This window comes from Pseudophryne corroboree, chromosome 7 (assembly GCF_028390025.1).
Source record: "Pseudophryne corroboree isolate aPseCor3 chromosome 7, aPseCor3.hap2, whole genome shotgun sequence".
Classification (NCBI taxonomy): domain Eukaryota; kingdom Metazoa; phylum Chordata; class Amphibia; order Anura; family Myobatrachidae; genus Pseudophryne; species Pseudophryne corroboree.
The window spans coordinates 90,885,653-90,898,937 of record NC_086450.1 but is presented as its reverse complement, the minus strand read 5'-3'; the positions used below and the strand labels follow the sequence as shown (position 1 = coordinate 90,898,937).

Genomic DNA, 13,285 nt, shown 5'->3' with positions numbered 1-13,285 from the left:
TACAAGTACATTATTGGGACGCATTGAGGATTTACCTGTGCTGCCAGAAGGTACATTACTCTGCACAATTGATGTGCAGAGTCTTTATACTTCCATACCCCATGCGGGAGGCTTGGCGGCTGTTGAGCAGTTTCTAAGGGCTCAAAGGGATTATGCCGGATCTGATATCTCATTATGTGTGCAATTGTTAGAAATGACATTATGCAAAAATTATTTCCTGTATGACGGCAAATTTTATTTGCAGCGACAAGGGTGTGCGATGCGGTCCAGTGTGGCCCCATTGTTCTCTAATATATATATGTTTGGAGTAGAGGAGGAGTTGTTGTTTGCTAATACAGAGATATCAAAAAGCATAATTTTCTTTTGTAGATACATTGATGACTTGTTAGTCATCTGGCAGGGCACACGTGAATCACTGATGGCTGTGATTGATGCCCATAACAACAGGGAGCACCCCATAAAATTTACATATTCGATTGCTGCAGATACCATTCAGTTTCTTGATGTTCAATTGACTATTGGCAATGGGAGAATAGTGACATCACTCTTCTCCAAACCAACAGACAGGAACAATTTGTTACACTTTAGAAGCTGTCATCCATATTCCCTTAAGCGGGGTCTCCCCTATTCTCAGTTTGTAAGGGCTAAGCGTATAACCTCAGACCCAGCATTGGCGGCTGAACAAATTGACAGTATGTCCAAAAAGTTTAGGATGCAGGGATATCATCCCACATTGTTAAAGGAAGCTAAGACTAAGGCTTTGGCGTTGGATAGACGACAACTTTTACATTCACAGAAAGATCAGTCATCCAGTGCACGTATTCCATGGGTACAAGAATTTAATACAGTCAGTAATTCTATTAAATTCTCAGTAAAAAAAACATTGGGAACTTATACAGTCGGATCCTGAGTTGAAACTAACCAATACCAGGATCATGCCCTGTTACAAAAGAACTAGAAATCTACGTGATATATTAGTCAAAACGGATATTTTTGACCCGGTACCGCAATCTGTATTTTATGGCATGAGAAAGGGATGTTATAAATGCAGGTGTACTACGTGCCAGTTCCTTATACCAGGTGAAAAATTTCAACACCCACATACGGGGAAAACATATCATATTCAACACCGCCTTACGTGTGGGTCTCGCTTTGTGGTTTACCAGTTGATTTGCCCCTGTGGGCTGTCATATATCGGTAAAACCGAAAGAACATTTAAAGGATGTATGGCAGCCCACAGGTTGGCTATCAAGGCAGCTATCAATACGGGTAAAAGTGAGCAACCGGTTGCACGTCACTTTAGCACCGCCCGTCATTCTTTGACATCGGTTAGGTATAGAATGATTGACCAAATTTTGCCTTCTCTTAGAGGTGGCAATCAGGGGTTAAAATTACTACAGAGGGAAGCACCAGAGGTTGGACACTGTGGCCCCACGTGGTTTGAACGAATATTTGACCCTTAGCTATTTTAGATGAATTTATCTTTAGAGTAGGTTATCATTATATTACCAGTACTATATATTCTATTTTCGAGTAAGATGCATGCACATGCTGTTAGATATGTGGCTTGTTTCTAGGTGTACTGTATAGTAATAGATATCTTGCTGTGTTCAGTTGCAGCGTATATGGTTACTATGGTGATGGGGGAGCACATGGATGACGTCACTATTGACGAAAGCGCCGCTGGGCGGGTGTTTGTCCCGTTTCCGGAGTGACGGCGCCACATACCTGGTGAGGTCTCTATTTATGTGAGTATCGTTTGTGTTATTTGTAAGCCTGAGGACAATGTGAATTACATTGAAACGTTGCTGAAGCTCTGCCGTCTGTGTCATGTTTTAAGTCGCCTTGGAGTGCTGTGCCTCTATCTACTTGTGTATATATATATATATATATATATATATATATATAACGTGCTAGCCGGCACTCCAATGCTGTAACGGAATAAACCCGCCCGGTGCCCTCGAGGTGTATTCGGCCCGATAGGTCTGTCACCATATACAAATGCAGAAAGGCGGCACTCGTAGCGTTTTGGTAAATGATTACACGGATCCCAGTTTGTGCATCAACGTTTCAATCCTTATGTAAGATTTTCATCAGGATAAACAATACAACAACCTTCTTACCTTAAATAGGATCACCACGTGAAATAAGTCCTATGCCCGTCGCAGACGTAGCATCAGTGGCGTAATAATTACATACATGTGCAAACCATCACCACTTAATTAACCATACGGAGGTCCAACATGATCAAAAAGGAGTTCCATACATGATCTACATTTATATGTAATTGTATTGACAAACTGACAGCATGTTCATTCTGCTAAACTGTTATCATCAAATATAAGAGAATCCCGAGGCTGACTTCAGAGTATAATAATTATAAAAGTATCAAAACATCAAAAAGGTAAAGTAATTAATATGATTTACTTGTATATTATCAACCCTTATATTCTCTTTGCCGAATGAAACATAGCTTGTAATAACCAATGACACTGCATATCCTAGACCTAGCTCATTGATCAAACATGTAAAAGATACAAAAACATTAGGAAAGGCAACAAAATAATTGTTACCAAAAGCTGTAACAGTCCTAACACATAGATCACCATATGCTGCGTTAATAAAAGATACAAAGAACGTTAAGAAAGGCAACAAAATAATTGTTACCGAAAGCTATAGCAATCCTAACACTTAAATCACCATATACTACATTTACCAGTCATGACAAGGTTCTGCGTCTACATATAATAAGATACAGAACTCTCCAAAAAATTCTAGAAGGCAATATAAATAACCCCAGAAAATAAACAACACTAACGGGTCCTCCTACACCCTAAAAATGTAATAAAAATAAGTTCAAACCTAGATTTTCATTCAGGCCTCTAGGGGATAGTGTATTTAATTTATGAATCCATTCTGCTTCTTTTTGGAGCAGAAGACGAGATCTATTACCCCCATGAGGCATGGCAGGGATATGGTCGATGATTCTATACCGAAGTGACGCTAGATTGTGCTTAGCATTTACAAAGTGTCTTGCGACAGGCTGGTCACTTTTACCTTTTTCCAATGCTTGTCGGATCGACGTGTATATATATATGGAACACAATTTCTGAAGGCGCTAATATTAGTCGGAATCAGAAATATTAAAGAACAATATAAAATATGTAAAATTTATTCACAATTTCCACATAACAGACATAATCAAAACTTTATCCACACAGGGAATAGTTCCAATTTAATCAAGCAGAATTTTCTTGCCAAATAGTTGTTCAAAAAAGGTGATGTATGTATCAAGAAGACACAGAATCCAACGCGTTTCGTCCCAAAGGACTTCCTCGGGGGTATCTAGATGATAAATAAAACAATAAAACAATAAACATATATAAAATACCAGTCGTTTAACAATAGTCCAAAATCCTACACAACAATGTTTGTGAAGCTACTGTACACAATAACATTCACTAACAGCCAGTTGATGATTTATCATAGAGTTCATTTTCAGAAATCTATTGAATACAAAAGAGAAGAGAGCAGGTATACATACCACATTTGTTTTTCCATATAAACAAAAAAAAGAATACAGATTTCGTTCATAAAAATGATCCTTTATAGGGATTATTTAGATGTGCTAGCCAAAATGCCTTTCCATCAAGGTATTGACATTCTTTTCCCATTCCCTCTTTTCAGATGTTTGCATGTTAAAGCAGTTTCTGGTCCCAGAAATTGTCATTTGATGTAAACTTTTATAGGTACTGTATGGGTACCTATCAACTTGATACAATAGTATGACTGTTATAATGGTCCATTTTTCCGTTTTTCTGTATTATTTATCATCTAGATACTTACCCCTGAGGAAGTCCTTTGGGATGAAACGCGTTGGGTTCTGTGTCTACTTGATACATACATCACCTTTTTTGAACAACTATTTGACAAGAAAATTCTGCTTGATTAAATTGGAACTATTCCCTGTGTGCAGGGCCGGATTAACAATGGGGCGGGTGGAGCTGCAGCTCCAGGCCCCCCATCAAAATAGGCCCACAGGATCTGCTTTGCTGCTGCAGCCAGGGAATTTTATTCCCTGCTACAGCAAGAGCCGCCCCCTCCTGCCAGCAGTGTAGATGCCAGCAGCCAGCCATACCCACGCTTCCAGGAGCCGCTCTGGCAGCCGCAGGGCCGCTGGCAGCGCAGGGGATACAGGTCAGGAACAGTTACAGCCGGACACATGACTCGGGGGCGGAGCTACACGGGACTCAGGGGCGGAGCTACAGGTGACTCAGGGCAGGCTGCTGCTCACATGCTGTGAGAGGGGAGAGGAGAAGCTGCTGCTGCACATCATCCAGGGATGGCCCAGCATTTGAGACTGCACTCTGCTGTAGTGTGTAAGGTAAGAGTGAATGGAGGACACAGTGTGTGTGTGTGTGTGTGTGTGTGTGCTTCTATATGTGTGTGTGTGTGTGTGTGTCTTGATTGTGAACTTCTGCAGGGAGTAGGGTAAAATATAGCACAAGGGTGAGGAAGTGTGTCTTGAGATAGAGTGCAGGGTGAGGGAGAGCGTCAGTGAGATAGAGCGCAGGCTGCAGGGTGAGGGAGTGCGTCAGTGTGATAGAGCGCAGGGGGAGGGAGAGTGTCAATGAGATAGAGCGCAGGCTGCAGGGTGAGGGAGAGTGTCAGTGAGATAGAGCGCAGGCTGCAGGGTGAGGGAGAGCGTCAGTGTGATAGAGCGCAGGGTGAGGGAGAGCGTCAATGAGATAGAGCGCAGGCTGCAGGGTGAGGGAGAGCGTCAGTGAGATAGAGCGCAGGCTACAGGGTGAGGAAGTGTGTCAGTGAGATTGAGCGCAGGCTGCAGGGTGAGGGAGAGCGTCAGTGTGATAGAGCGCAGGCTGCGGAAGGTCGTCAGTAAGATAGAGCGCAGGCTGCAGGGTGAGGAAGTGTGTCAGTAAGATAGAGCGCAGGCTGCAGGGGGAGGGAGAGCGTCAGTAAGATAGAGCGCAGGCTACAGGGTGAGGAAGTGTGTCAGTGAGATTGAGCGCAGGCTGCAGGGGGAGGGAGAGCGTCAGTGTGATAGAGCGCAGGCTGCGGAAGAGTGTCAGTAAGATAGAGCGCGGGGTGAGGAAGTGTGTCAGTAAGATAGAGCGCAGGCTGCAGGGGGAATGGAGAGAGTCAGTGTGATAGAGCGCAGGCTGCAGGGGGGAGGGAGAGCGTCAGTGTGATAGAGCGCAGGCTACAGGGTGAGGGAGAACGTCCGTGAGGTAGAGCGCAGGGTGAGGGAGAGTGTCAGTAAAATAGAGCGCAGGCTGTAGGGTGAGGATGTGTGTCAGTGTGCTAGAGCGCAGGCTGCAGGGGGAGGGAGAGTGTCAGTAAGATAGAGCGCAGGCCGCGGGGGAGGGAATGCGTAAGTGTGATAGTGCGCAGGCCACAGGCGGAGGGAGTGCATCAGTGTGATAGAACGCAGGCCACGGGGGATGGGAGTGCGTCAGTGTGATAGAGTGCAGGCCGCGGGGGGAGGGAGAGCGTCAGTTTGATAGAGCACAGGCTGCAGGGGGGAGGGAGTGCGTAGGTTTGATAGAGCGCAGGCCACAGGCAGAGGGAGTGCATCAGTGTGATAGAGCGCAGGCCACGGGGGGAGGGAGTGCGTAGGTGTGATAGAGCGCAGGCCGCGGGGGGAGGGAGTGCGTAGGTGTGATAGAGCGCAGGCCACAGGCGGAGGGAGTACATCAGTGTGATAGCGTGCAGGCCACATGTTGGAGGGACTGTGTAAGTGTGATAGAGCGCAGGCCGCAGGGGGAGGGAGTGTGTGAGTGTGATAGAGCGCAAGCCGCAGGGGGAAGGAGTGTGTCAGTGTGATAGTATGCAGACGGTGCTGGGGGAGGGAATGTGTGAGTGTTATAGGGTGTCGGGGGAGGGAATGTGTGAGTGTTATAGGGTGTCGGGGGAGGGAATGTGTGAGTGTTATAGGGTGTCGGGGGAGGGAATGTGTGAGTGTGATAGGATGCAGGGAGGCGGAATGTGTGAGTGTGATAGGGTGCAGGGGAGGGAATGTTTGAGTGTGATAGGATGCAGGGGGACGGAATGTGTGAGTGTGATAGGGTGCAGGGGGAGGGAATGTGTGAGTGTGATAGGGTGCAGGGGGAGGGAATGTGTGAGTGTGATAGGGTGCCGGGGGAGGGAATGTGTTTGATAGGGTGCCGGGGAGGGAGTGTAGGGCCAATATTTTTTTCCTATTGCAGCTATTAAGTTTTGTCCCCCCCCCTTTGGAGTTCAGTGTGTCTTATTTTACCTGTAGTGGCCAATGTTTTTTATTTATTCCTATTGAGGCCAATATATTTGTTTTTTTTCCTGTAGTGGGGACAGTGTTATTTCCTGTAAGTTTTTTTTTGGATTGGGTAAAAACTGGAATGGTCCGGACCCTAGAACGCCAGACAGGACCTGCTCCCTGCAGCAAACTGTCCTTCTGGAGCTTGTAGTACTTGTCCTCATCCGGGTGGTGTTAGGTTCAGGAGGGTGCTTGTGCAGCTGTCACCAGGGAGGCAGTGAGGGAGAGATTACAGCCTCCCTTTATGATTCCAACCGTTACGGCTATTACCCCATCTCTGGATTATACAGGGAGGTTGTAATCTTTCCCTCCCCAACTCCCTGGTGATAGCTACCCACAGGTAGGACACCCCCTGGACAGAGACGAGCACTACAAGCTCCAGGAAGTGGGTCCGGTCCGGCTTTCCAGGGTCTGAACTGTTCCGGTTTCTATCTAATCCCGTTTCTTTTTCCATGTACAATAGGTGCTGTTTTATTATTTTCCAGTGGGGAGAGAACGTGTGTGACAATAGGTGTTTCAATCCTCGCACATTCGGACGCATGCATGTACAGATGTAGCCAGTCAGTCTTCCCCCTGTTTGGCCCTGTCCAGGCGACACCCTCTCTCCAACCTCACACCATCTATCCACCATTCCTGATACGTATCTCTTCTTAGCATAGCTATTATTAAAAAGGTAAGGTCTTTTTTACATATAGAAAGATTTCACATTTACAGTATGACATCACTAAGCAACCCGTAGCCTCTTTCGTTGAGAGGTTTCATATTAGCGTCATCACTATATTTTTCATATTACGGTCATGTTAACAAGATGTTTTCCTTTGTCCATTTGTAGATTGTCACATTACACTATTGATATAAGAGAAGAAGGGAGGGAGATTGAAGTTTTCAAGGCAGGCGCTAGTCACACCCTATGGCACAGGCCACATCCCTGTGCAGACAGACCCTCATAACATCAACCACACACCCCCATTACTAGTCATACCCCCACAGCGTTTTCACTTCCTCTGCGGTGGCATATAATAGGCCCTTCATAAATTTCAGCTCCAGGCCCATGTGGACCTTAATCTGGCGCTGCCTGTGTGGATAAAGTTTTGATTATGTCTGTTATGTGGAAATTGTGAATAAAATTTACGTATTTTAAATTGTTCTTTAATATTTCTGATTCCGACTAATATTAGCGCCCTCAGAAATTGTGTTCCATGTTTTATGTGTGGGCCCTTACTAGCAGAGGGCTTCTCTAGAGGTGCAGCTGACTCCTGATTTTAGCGCAGTGGGGTATTTGTTGTTTTCGTGTATATATATATATATATATATATCTGTGTATATATATATATATATATATATATATACATATATATATATATATACTAGGTGCTTCATTGCGCCCTACGGGCGCTCTTCACACCGTCGCAAGGGGCTACGCCCCCTTAACCCTTGCATGCCTTTCTGGGGTTCAATATTTGTATTATATAAAGTATTACCTGCATTCCTTTGTTAGTGGTTAAATATTGCACAATGAAAGGGCATGCGATGGTGAAGGAGGCGCAGCCCCTTGCGACGGCGTGAACAGCACCTGCAGGGCACGATGTACAGAATGTAGCGGGTGCGGGGGGGACTGCGGATGGTGTCTGTAGATGCTGCAGGTGGAGAGGGGGCAAAAGTGGGGGTGGGGCCCGGATGGGAAAGAGTCGGGAGGTGCTGCGGGTGGGGGAGGGGCAGAGGAGTGGGGGATGCAGATGGGGGAGGGGTCCGGAGGCACTGCAGGTGGGGGAGGGGCAGGGGTGCCATGGGTGGGAGAGGGGCAGGTGTGGGGATGTTGTGGATGGGTGAAGGGTTCCGGAGGTGCTGTGGGATGGGAAGGGGCGGGAGTGCCGGTGGTGGGGTAGGGGTCCGCAGGTGCCATGGGTAGGGGAGGGGCAGGTACGGGTGGTGCGGCGCATAGGGAAGGAGGTCCGGAGGTGCTGCTGGTGGTGAAGGGGCAGGTGCGGTGGTGCCATTGGTGGGTGAAGGGGGGACCGCGGATGGAGGAGGGTGTCTGCAGATGCTGCGGGTGGAGGGGGGCAGGTGTGGGGGGAGACATATAAAGGGGGTGGATGGTGGAGGGGGCCTGGAGGTGCTGTGGGTGGTGAAGGGGCGGAGGGGTGGGAGCCGCGGGTGGTGTAGGGGGTCTGGAGGCACAGCGTGTGGGGGAGGGGTGGAGTGCCGCATGTGGTGGAGGGGAAGGTGCGGAGGTGTGGTGCATTGGGGAGAGGTCTGGAGGCACTGCGAATACTGTACCTGCCAAAAAGGTAGTTGGAGGGTATGCAGTAACAGGGCCAGGACAGGGGTGACAGGGTCAGAACAGGGTTGACGGGGCCAGGACAGGGGTGACAGGGTCAGAAAAGGGGTGACGGGGCCAGGACAGGGGCGACGGGGCCAGGACAGAAATGACAGGGACAGGATAGGGGTGACAGGCCAGGGTAGGGGTGGCAGGAACAGGACAGGGGTGACAGGGCCAGTATAGGGTTGACAGGGCAAGCACAGGGGTAACAGGGCCAGGATAGGGGTAACAGGGCCAGCATAAGGGTAACAGGGCCAGCATAAGGGTGACAGGGCCAGCATAAGGGTGACAGGGCCAGGATAAGGGTGAAAGGGCAAGGATAAGGGTGAAAGGGCCAGGATAAGGGTGGCAGGGCAAGGCCAGGGGTGACAGGGACATGACAGAACACAGGGCATGGGAGAGATTGGTATTAGGGACAAAACAGTGGTGACAGACAGATGTGTCTTACCGGAGTCACTGCTGCTGGCTGCTGCTGTTCCACTCCAACCTGTTGGGATCTGCTGCTGGTGGAGACTTGGCATGGCTGACTCTCTTAGGCTGGAGTCCTGCTTCCTCTGCCCGTCCGCATCCCTCCCCCCCTCCTCAGTCACACACCGCAGACCTCACGCAGCTGCCGGGCACTGTGGTAAGGGGAGACTGGGAGTGACTGGTTAGCCCCCAGGAGATGCTGCGGCTGGAGGGAGGAGGGGGTCGGAGCCTGCAAGCAGCTCGGACTTCTGCAGCGTTACTCGCCGGCTAAAGTGTGTGAAGGAGCTGGGCGCACCTCACTATGGGTGGCAGCGCTGCAGCTAGCGGTGGGGTTGCCAGGGCTGGAGATAACAGAGGCAGTACAGAACCTGCACAGCGTCAGGTGCCCCACAAAACTGCAGCTAAGAAGCGTGGAGTGTGCCAGAAAGTGACGCTCCTCCGCGCCAGAGAGGGGGGGGGGGGTCAAGCACACAGTGAGCCGGTGCCCGTCTGTCTGTACGGCATACCCCCTCACACACCCCCATACCTCCCAAATGTCCCGATTTTCGCGGGACAGTCCCATTTTTTGGGGTCTGTCCCGCTGTCCCACCCGCGGGTCGCAGTGTCCCGCGGTAACGGGGGGGTCAGTTGGAAAGCTCCTGTACTGGCTGTTCTGCTTAGCAGAGCAGCGGTGAATAGTGGAGACAGAGGGAGAGGGGGCATCAGGGGGTATGGATTAAGGGGGGGTTCCAGCAGCAGAGCCGGATTAAGGGGGGGGGGCAGGGGGTACGTACCGTTGGCCCCACAGTTTTAGGGGGCCCCCCGGCTCGAGTAGCTCTGTCCCAGCTCAGAAGCTCCCCCCCCCCCGTCCTGCCAGCAACAATGGCAGCATTGTGCTACTGTCAGCACACGCTGCTGCGTATTGGCAGGCCTGTGGTGTTGCAGGGAGGCAGCAGTCTCCCTGCTTTCTTCTGCCTGTGCGGGTGTGTAGAGGGGAGCGACCACCCCCTCTGGATTTACCCCTAGCTGAGGGGCCAAAATTCAATGTAAAGAAAAACAAAAAACGGAATTTGTGTAAGGGGGCGTGGCCTCGCGGGCCGCGATTAGGCCACGCCCCCAACCCACAGCAGGCACAGCAATGAGATAGGGCTCCCCTGTCACAAGTGCTCTGGGCCCCCCGGACTCATAATCAGCCCCTGGGGGCATGCCAGCAGCTCACAGAGCGCTGGGGATGCCCCCTCATTGACGAAAACGGGGCCCCTCCCGTGAAGCCACGCCCCCTTTCCGCCGAGTGTGTGTCCCTCCTTCTGCCTGAAGAAAGCTCCTGCAGAAAGCTGGGAGGTATGCACCCCTGCCTGTGCCATGCCCATACTATCTGCTTCTGCTCCTAGTCTCCTATAGATTTGGCCAGATCTGTGACTCATTTGACTAACTCCGCCCAGTGTTGTGACTCCGCCCAGCGTTAGCAAATGAATCCCAAAGTCACAGATCTGGGCTATTATATAGGAGATATATATATATTATATATATAGTGGGGCAAAAAATTATTTGGACAGCCACCGATTGTGCAAGTTGACCCACTTAAAAAGATGAGAGAGGTCTGTAATTTCCATCATAGGTACACTTCAACTGTGAGATACAGAATCTAAAAAAAACAAACTAGGAAATCACATTGTATGATTTTTAAACAATTTATTTGTATATTCTTGCAGAAAATAAATATTTGGACAATCAAAAAGTTATTTATTTATTTATTTATTACCAGTTATTTATATAGCGCACACATATTCCGCAGCGCTGTACAGAGAATATTTGCCCATTCACATCAGTCCCTGCCCCAGTGGAGCTTACATTCTATATTCCCTACCACATGTACACAGACACATTCATACTAGTGTTAATTTTTGTTGGGAGCCAATTAACCTACCAGTATATTTTTGGATTGTGGGAGGAAACCGGAGTACCCGGAGGAAACCCACGCAAGCACGGGGAGAATATACAAACTCCGCACAGTTAGGGCCATGGTGGGAATTGAACCCATGACCTCAGTGCTGTGAGGCAGTAATGCTAACCATTACACCATCCGTACTGCCCAAAAAAAAAGTTTAACTCAATACTTTGTAATATAACCTCGGTTGGCAATTACAGAGGTCAAACGTTTCCTGTAGTTCTTGACCAGGTTTGCACACACTGTAGCAGGTATTTTGGCCCACTCTTCCATGCAGATCTTCTCTAGATCTGTCATGTTTTGGGGGTGTCGCCGGGCAACACTAATTTCAACTCCCTCCACAGATTTTCTATTGGGTTGAGGTCTGGAGACTGGCTAGGCCACTCCAAGACCTTGAAATGCTTCTTACGGAGCCACTCCTTAGTTGCCCGGGTGGTGTGTTTGGGGTCATTGTCATGCTGGAAGACCCAGCCACGTTCCATCCTCAATGCTCTTACTGAGGGAAGAAGGTTTTTGCCCAAAATCTCATGATACATGGCCCCATTCATCCTCTCCTTAATACAGATCAGTCGTCCTGTACCCTTTGCAGAAAAGCAGCCCCAAAGCATGATGTTTCCACCCCCATGCTTCACAGTGGGTATGGTGTTCTTGGGATGCCATTCATCATTCTTCGCCCTCCAAACACGGTGAGTGGAGTTTATACCAAAAAGTTCGATTTTTGCTCTCATCTGACCAAATTACATTCTCCCAATCCTCCTCTGGATCATACAGATGGTCACTGGCAAACTTTAGACGGGCCTGGACATGTGCTGGCTTAAGCTGGGGGACCTTTCGGGCACTACAGGATTTCAATCCATGACGACGTAGTGTGTTACTAATGGTAACCTTTGTGACTGTGGTGCCAGCTCTCTTGAGGTCATTGACCAGGTCCCCCCGTGTAGTTCTGGGCTGATTCCTCATCGTTCTCAAGATCATTGGTACCCCATGAGGTGAGATCTTGCATGGAGCCCCAGGTTGAGGGAGATTGTCAGTGATCTTGTATTTCTTCCATTTTTTAATAATTGCTCCAACAGTTGATCTCTTCTCACCAAGCTGCTTGCCTATTGTCGAGTAGCTCATCCCAGCCTTGTGCAGCTCTACAATTTTGTCCCTGGTGTCCTTAGACAACTCTCTGGTTTTGGCCATGTTGGAGAGGTAGCAGTCTGACTGTTTCAGGGTGTGGACAGGTGTCTTTTATACAGATAACCAGTTCAAACAGGTGGCATTAATACAGGTAACGAGTGGAGGATAGAAGAGCTTCTTAAAGAAGATGTAACAGGTCTGTGAGAGCCAGAAATCTTGCTGCTTGGTAGGTGTCCAAATTTTTATTTTCCACAAGAATATACAAGGAAATTGCTTAAAAATCATACAATGTGATTTCCTGTACCGATGATGGAAATTACAGACCTCTCTAATCTTTTTAAGTGGGTCAACTTGCACAATCGGTGGCTGTCCAAATACTTTTTTGCCCTACTATATATATACACTGCTCAAAAAAATAAAGGGAACACTTAGACAACACAATACGCAAGACACCCCCAATAAAGGAGTTGTTCTGCAGGTGGTGACCACAAACCACTTCTCAGCTCCTATGCTTTCTGGCTGATGTTTTGGTCACTTTTGAAAGCTGGCGGTGCTTTCACTCTAGTGGTAGCATGAGACGGAGTCTACAACCCACACAAGTGGCTCAGGTAGTGCATGTCCAGAGCATGGAGGCGCTACCAGGAGACAGGCCAGTACATCAGGAGACGTGGAGGAGGCCGTAGGAGGGCAACAACCCAGCAGCAGGACCGCTACCTCCACCTTTGTGCAAGGAGGAACAGGAGGAGCACTGCCAGAGCCCTGCAAAATGACCTCCAGCAAGCCACAAATGTACATGTGTCTACTCAAACGATCAGAAACAGACTCCATGAGGGTGGTATGAGGGCCCGACGTCCACAGGTGGGCGTTGTGCTTACAGCCCAACACCGTGCAGCACATTTGGCATTTGCTCTTCACAGATGAAAGCAGGTTTTCACTGAGCACATGTGACAGACGTGACAGAGTCTGGAGACGCCAAGGAGAACATTCTGCTGCCTGCAACATCCTCCAGCATGACCGGTTTGGCAGTGGGTCAGTAATGGTGTGGGGTGGCATTTCTTTGGGGGGCCGCACAGCCCTCCATGTGCTCGCCAGAGGTAGCCTGACTGCCATTAGGTAACGAGATGAGATCCTCAGA

The 13,285-nt window shown here is 48.8% G+C and overlaps 1 long non-coding RNA gene across 2 annotated transcripts in view; it reads left to right on the top strand.

Moving 5' to 3' along the window:
- Positions 1–13,285, top strand: part of LOC134944651 (uncharacterized) — a 280,387-nt gene that overhangs the window by 130,394 nt on the left and 136,708 nt on the right. For both annotated transcript variants that reach the window (XR_010181917.1, XR_010181918.1), the window contains one exon: positions 1,615–1,748. This is a non-coding gene — a long non-coding RNA (uncharacterized LOC134944651). The remainder of the gene's footprint in view (positions 1–1,614; positions 1,749–13,285) is intronic.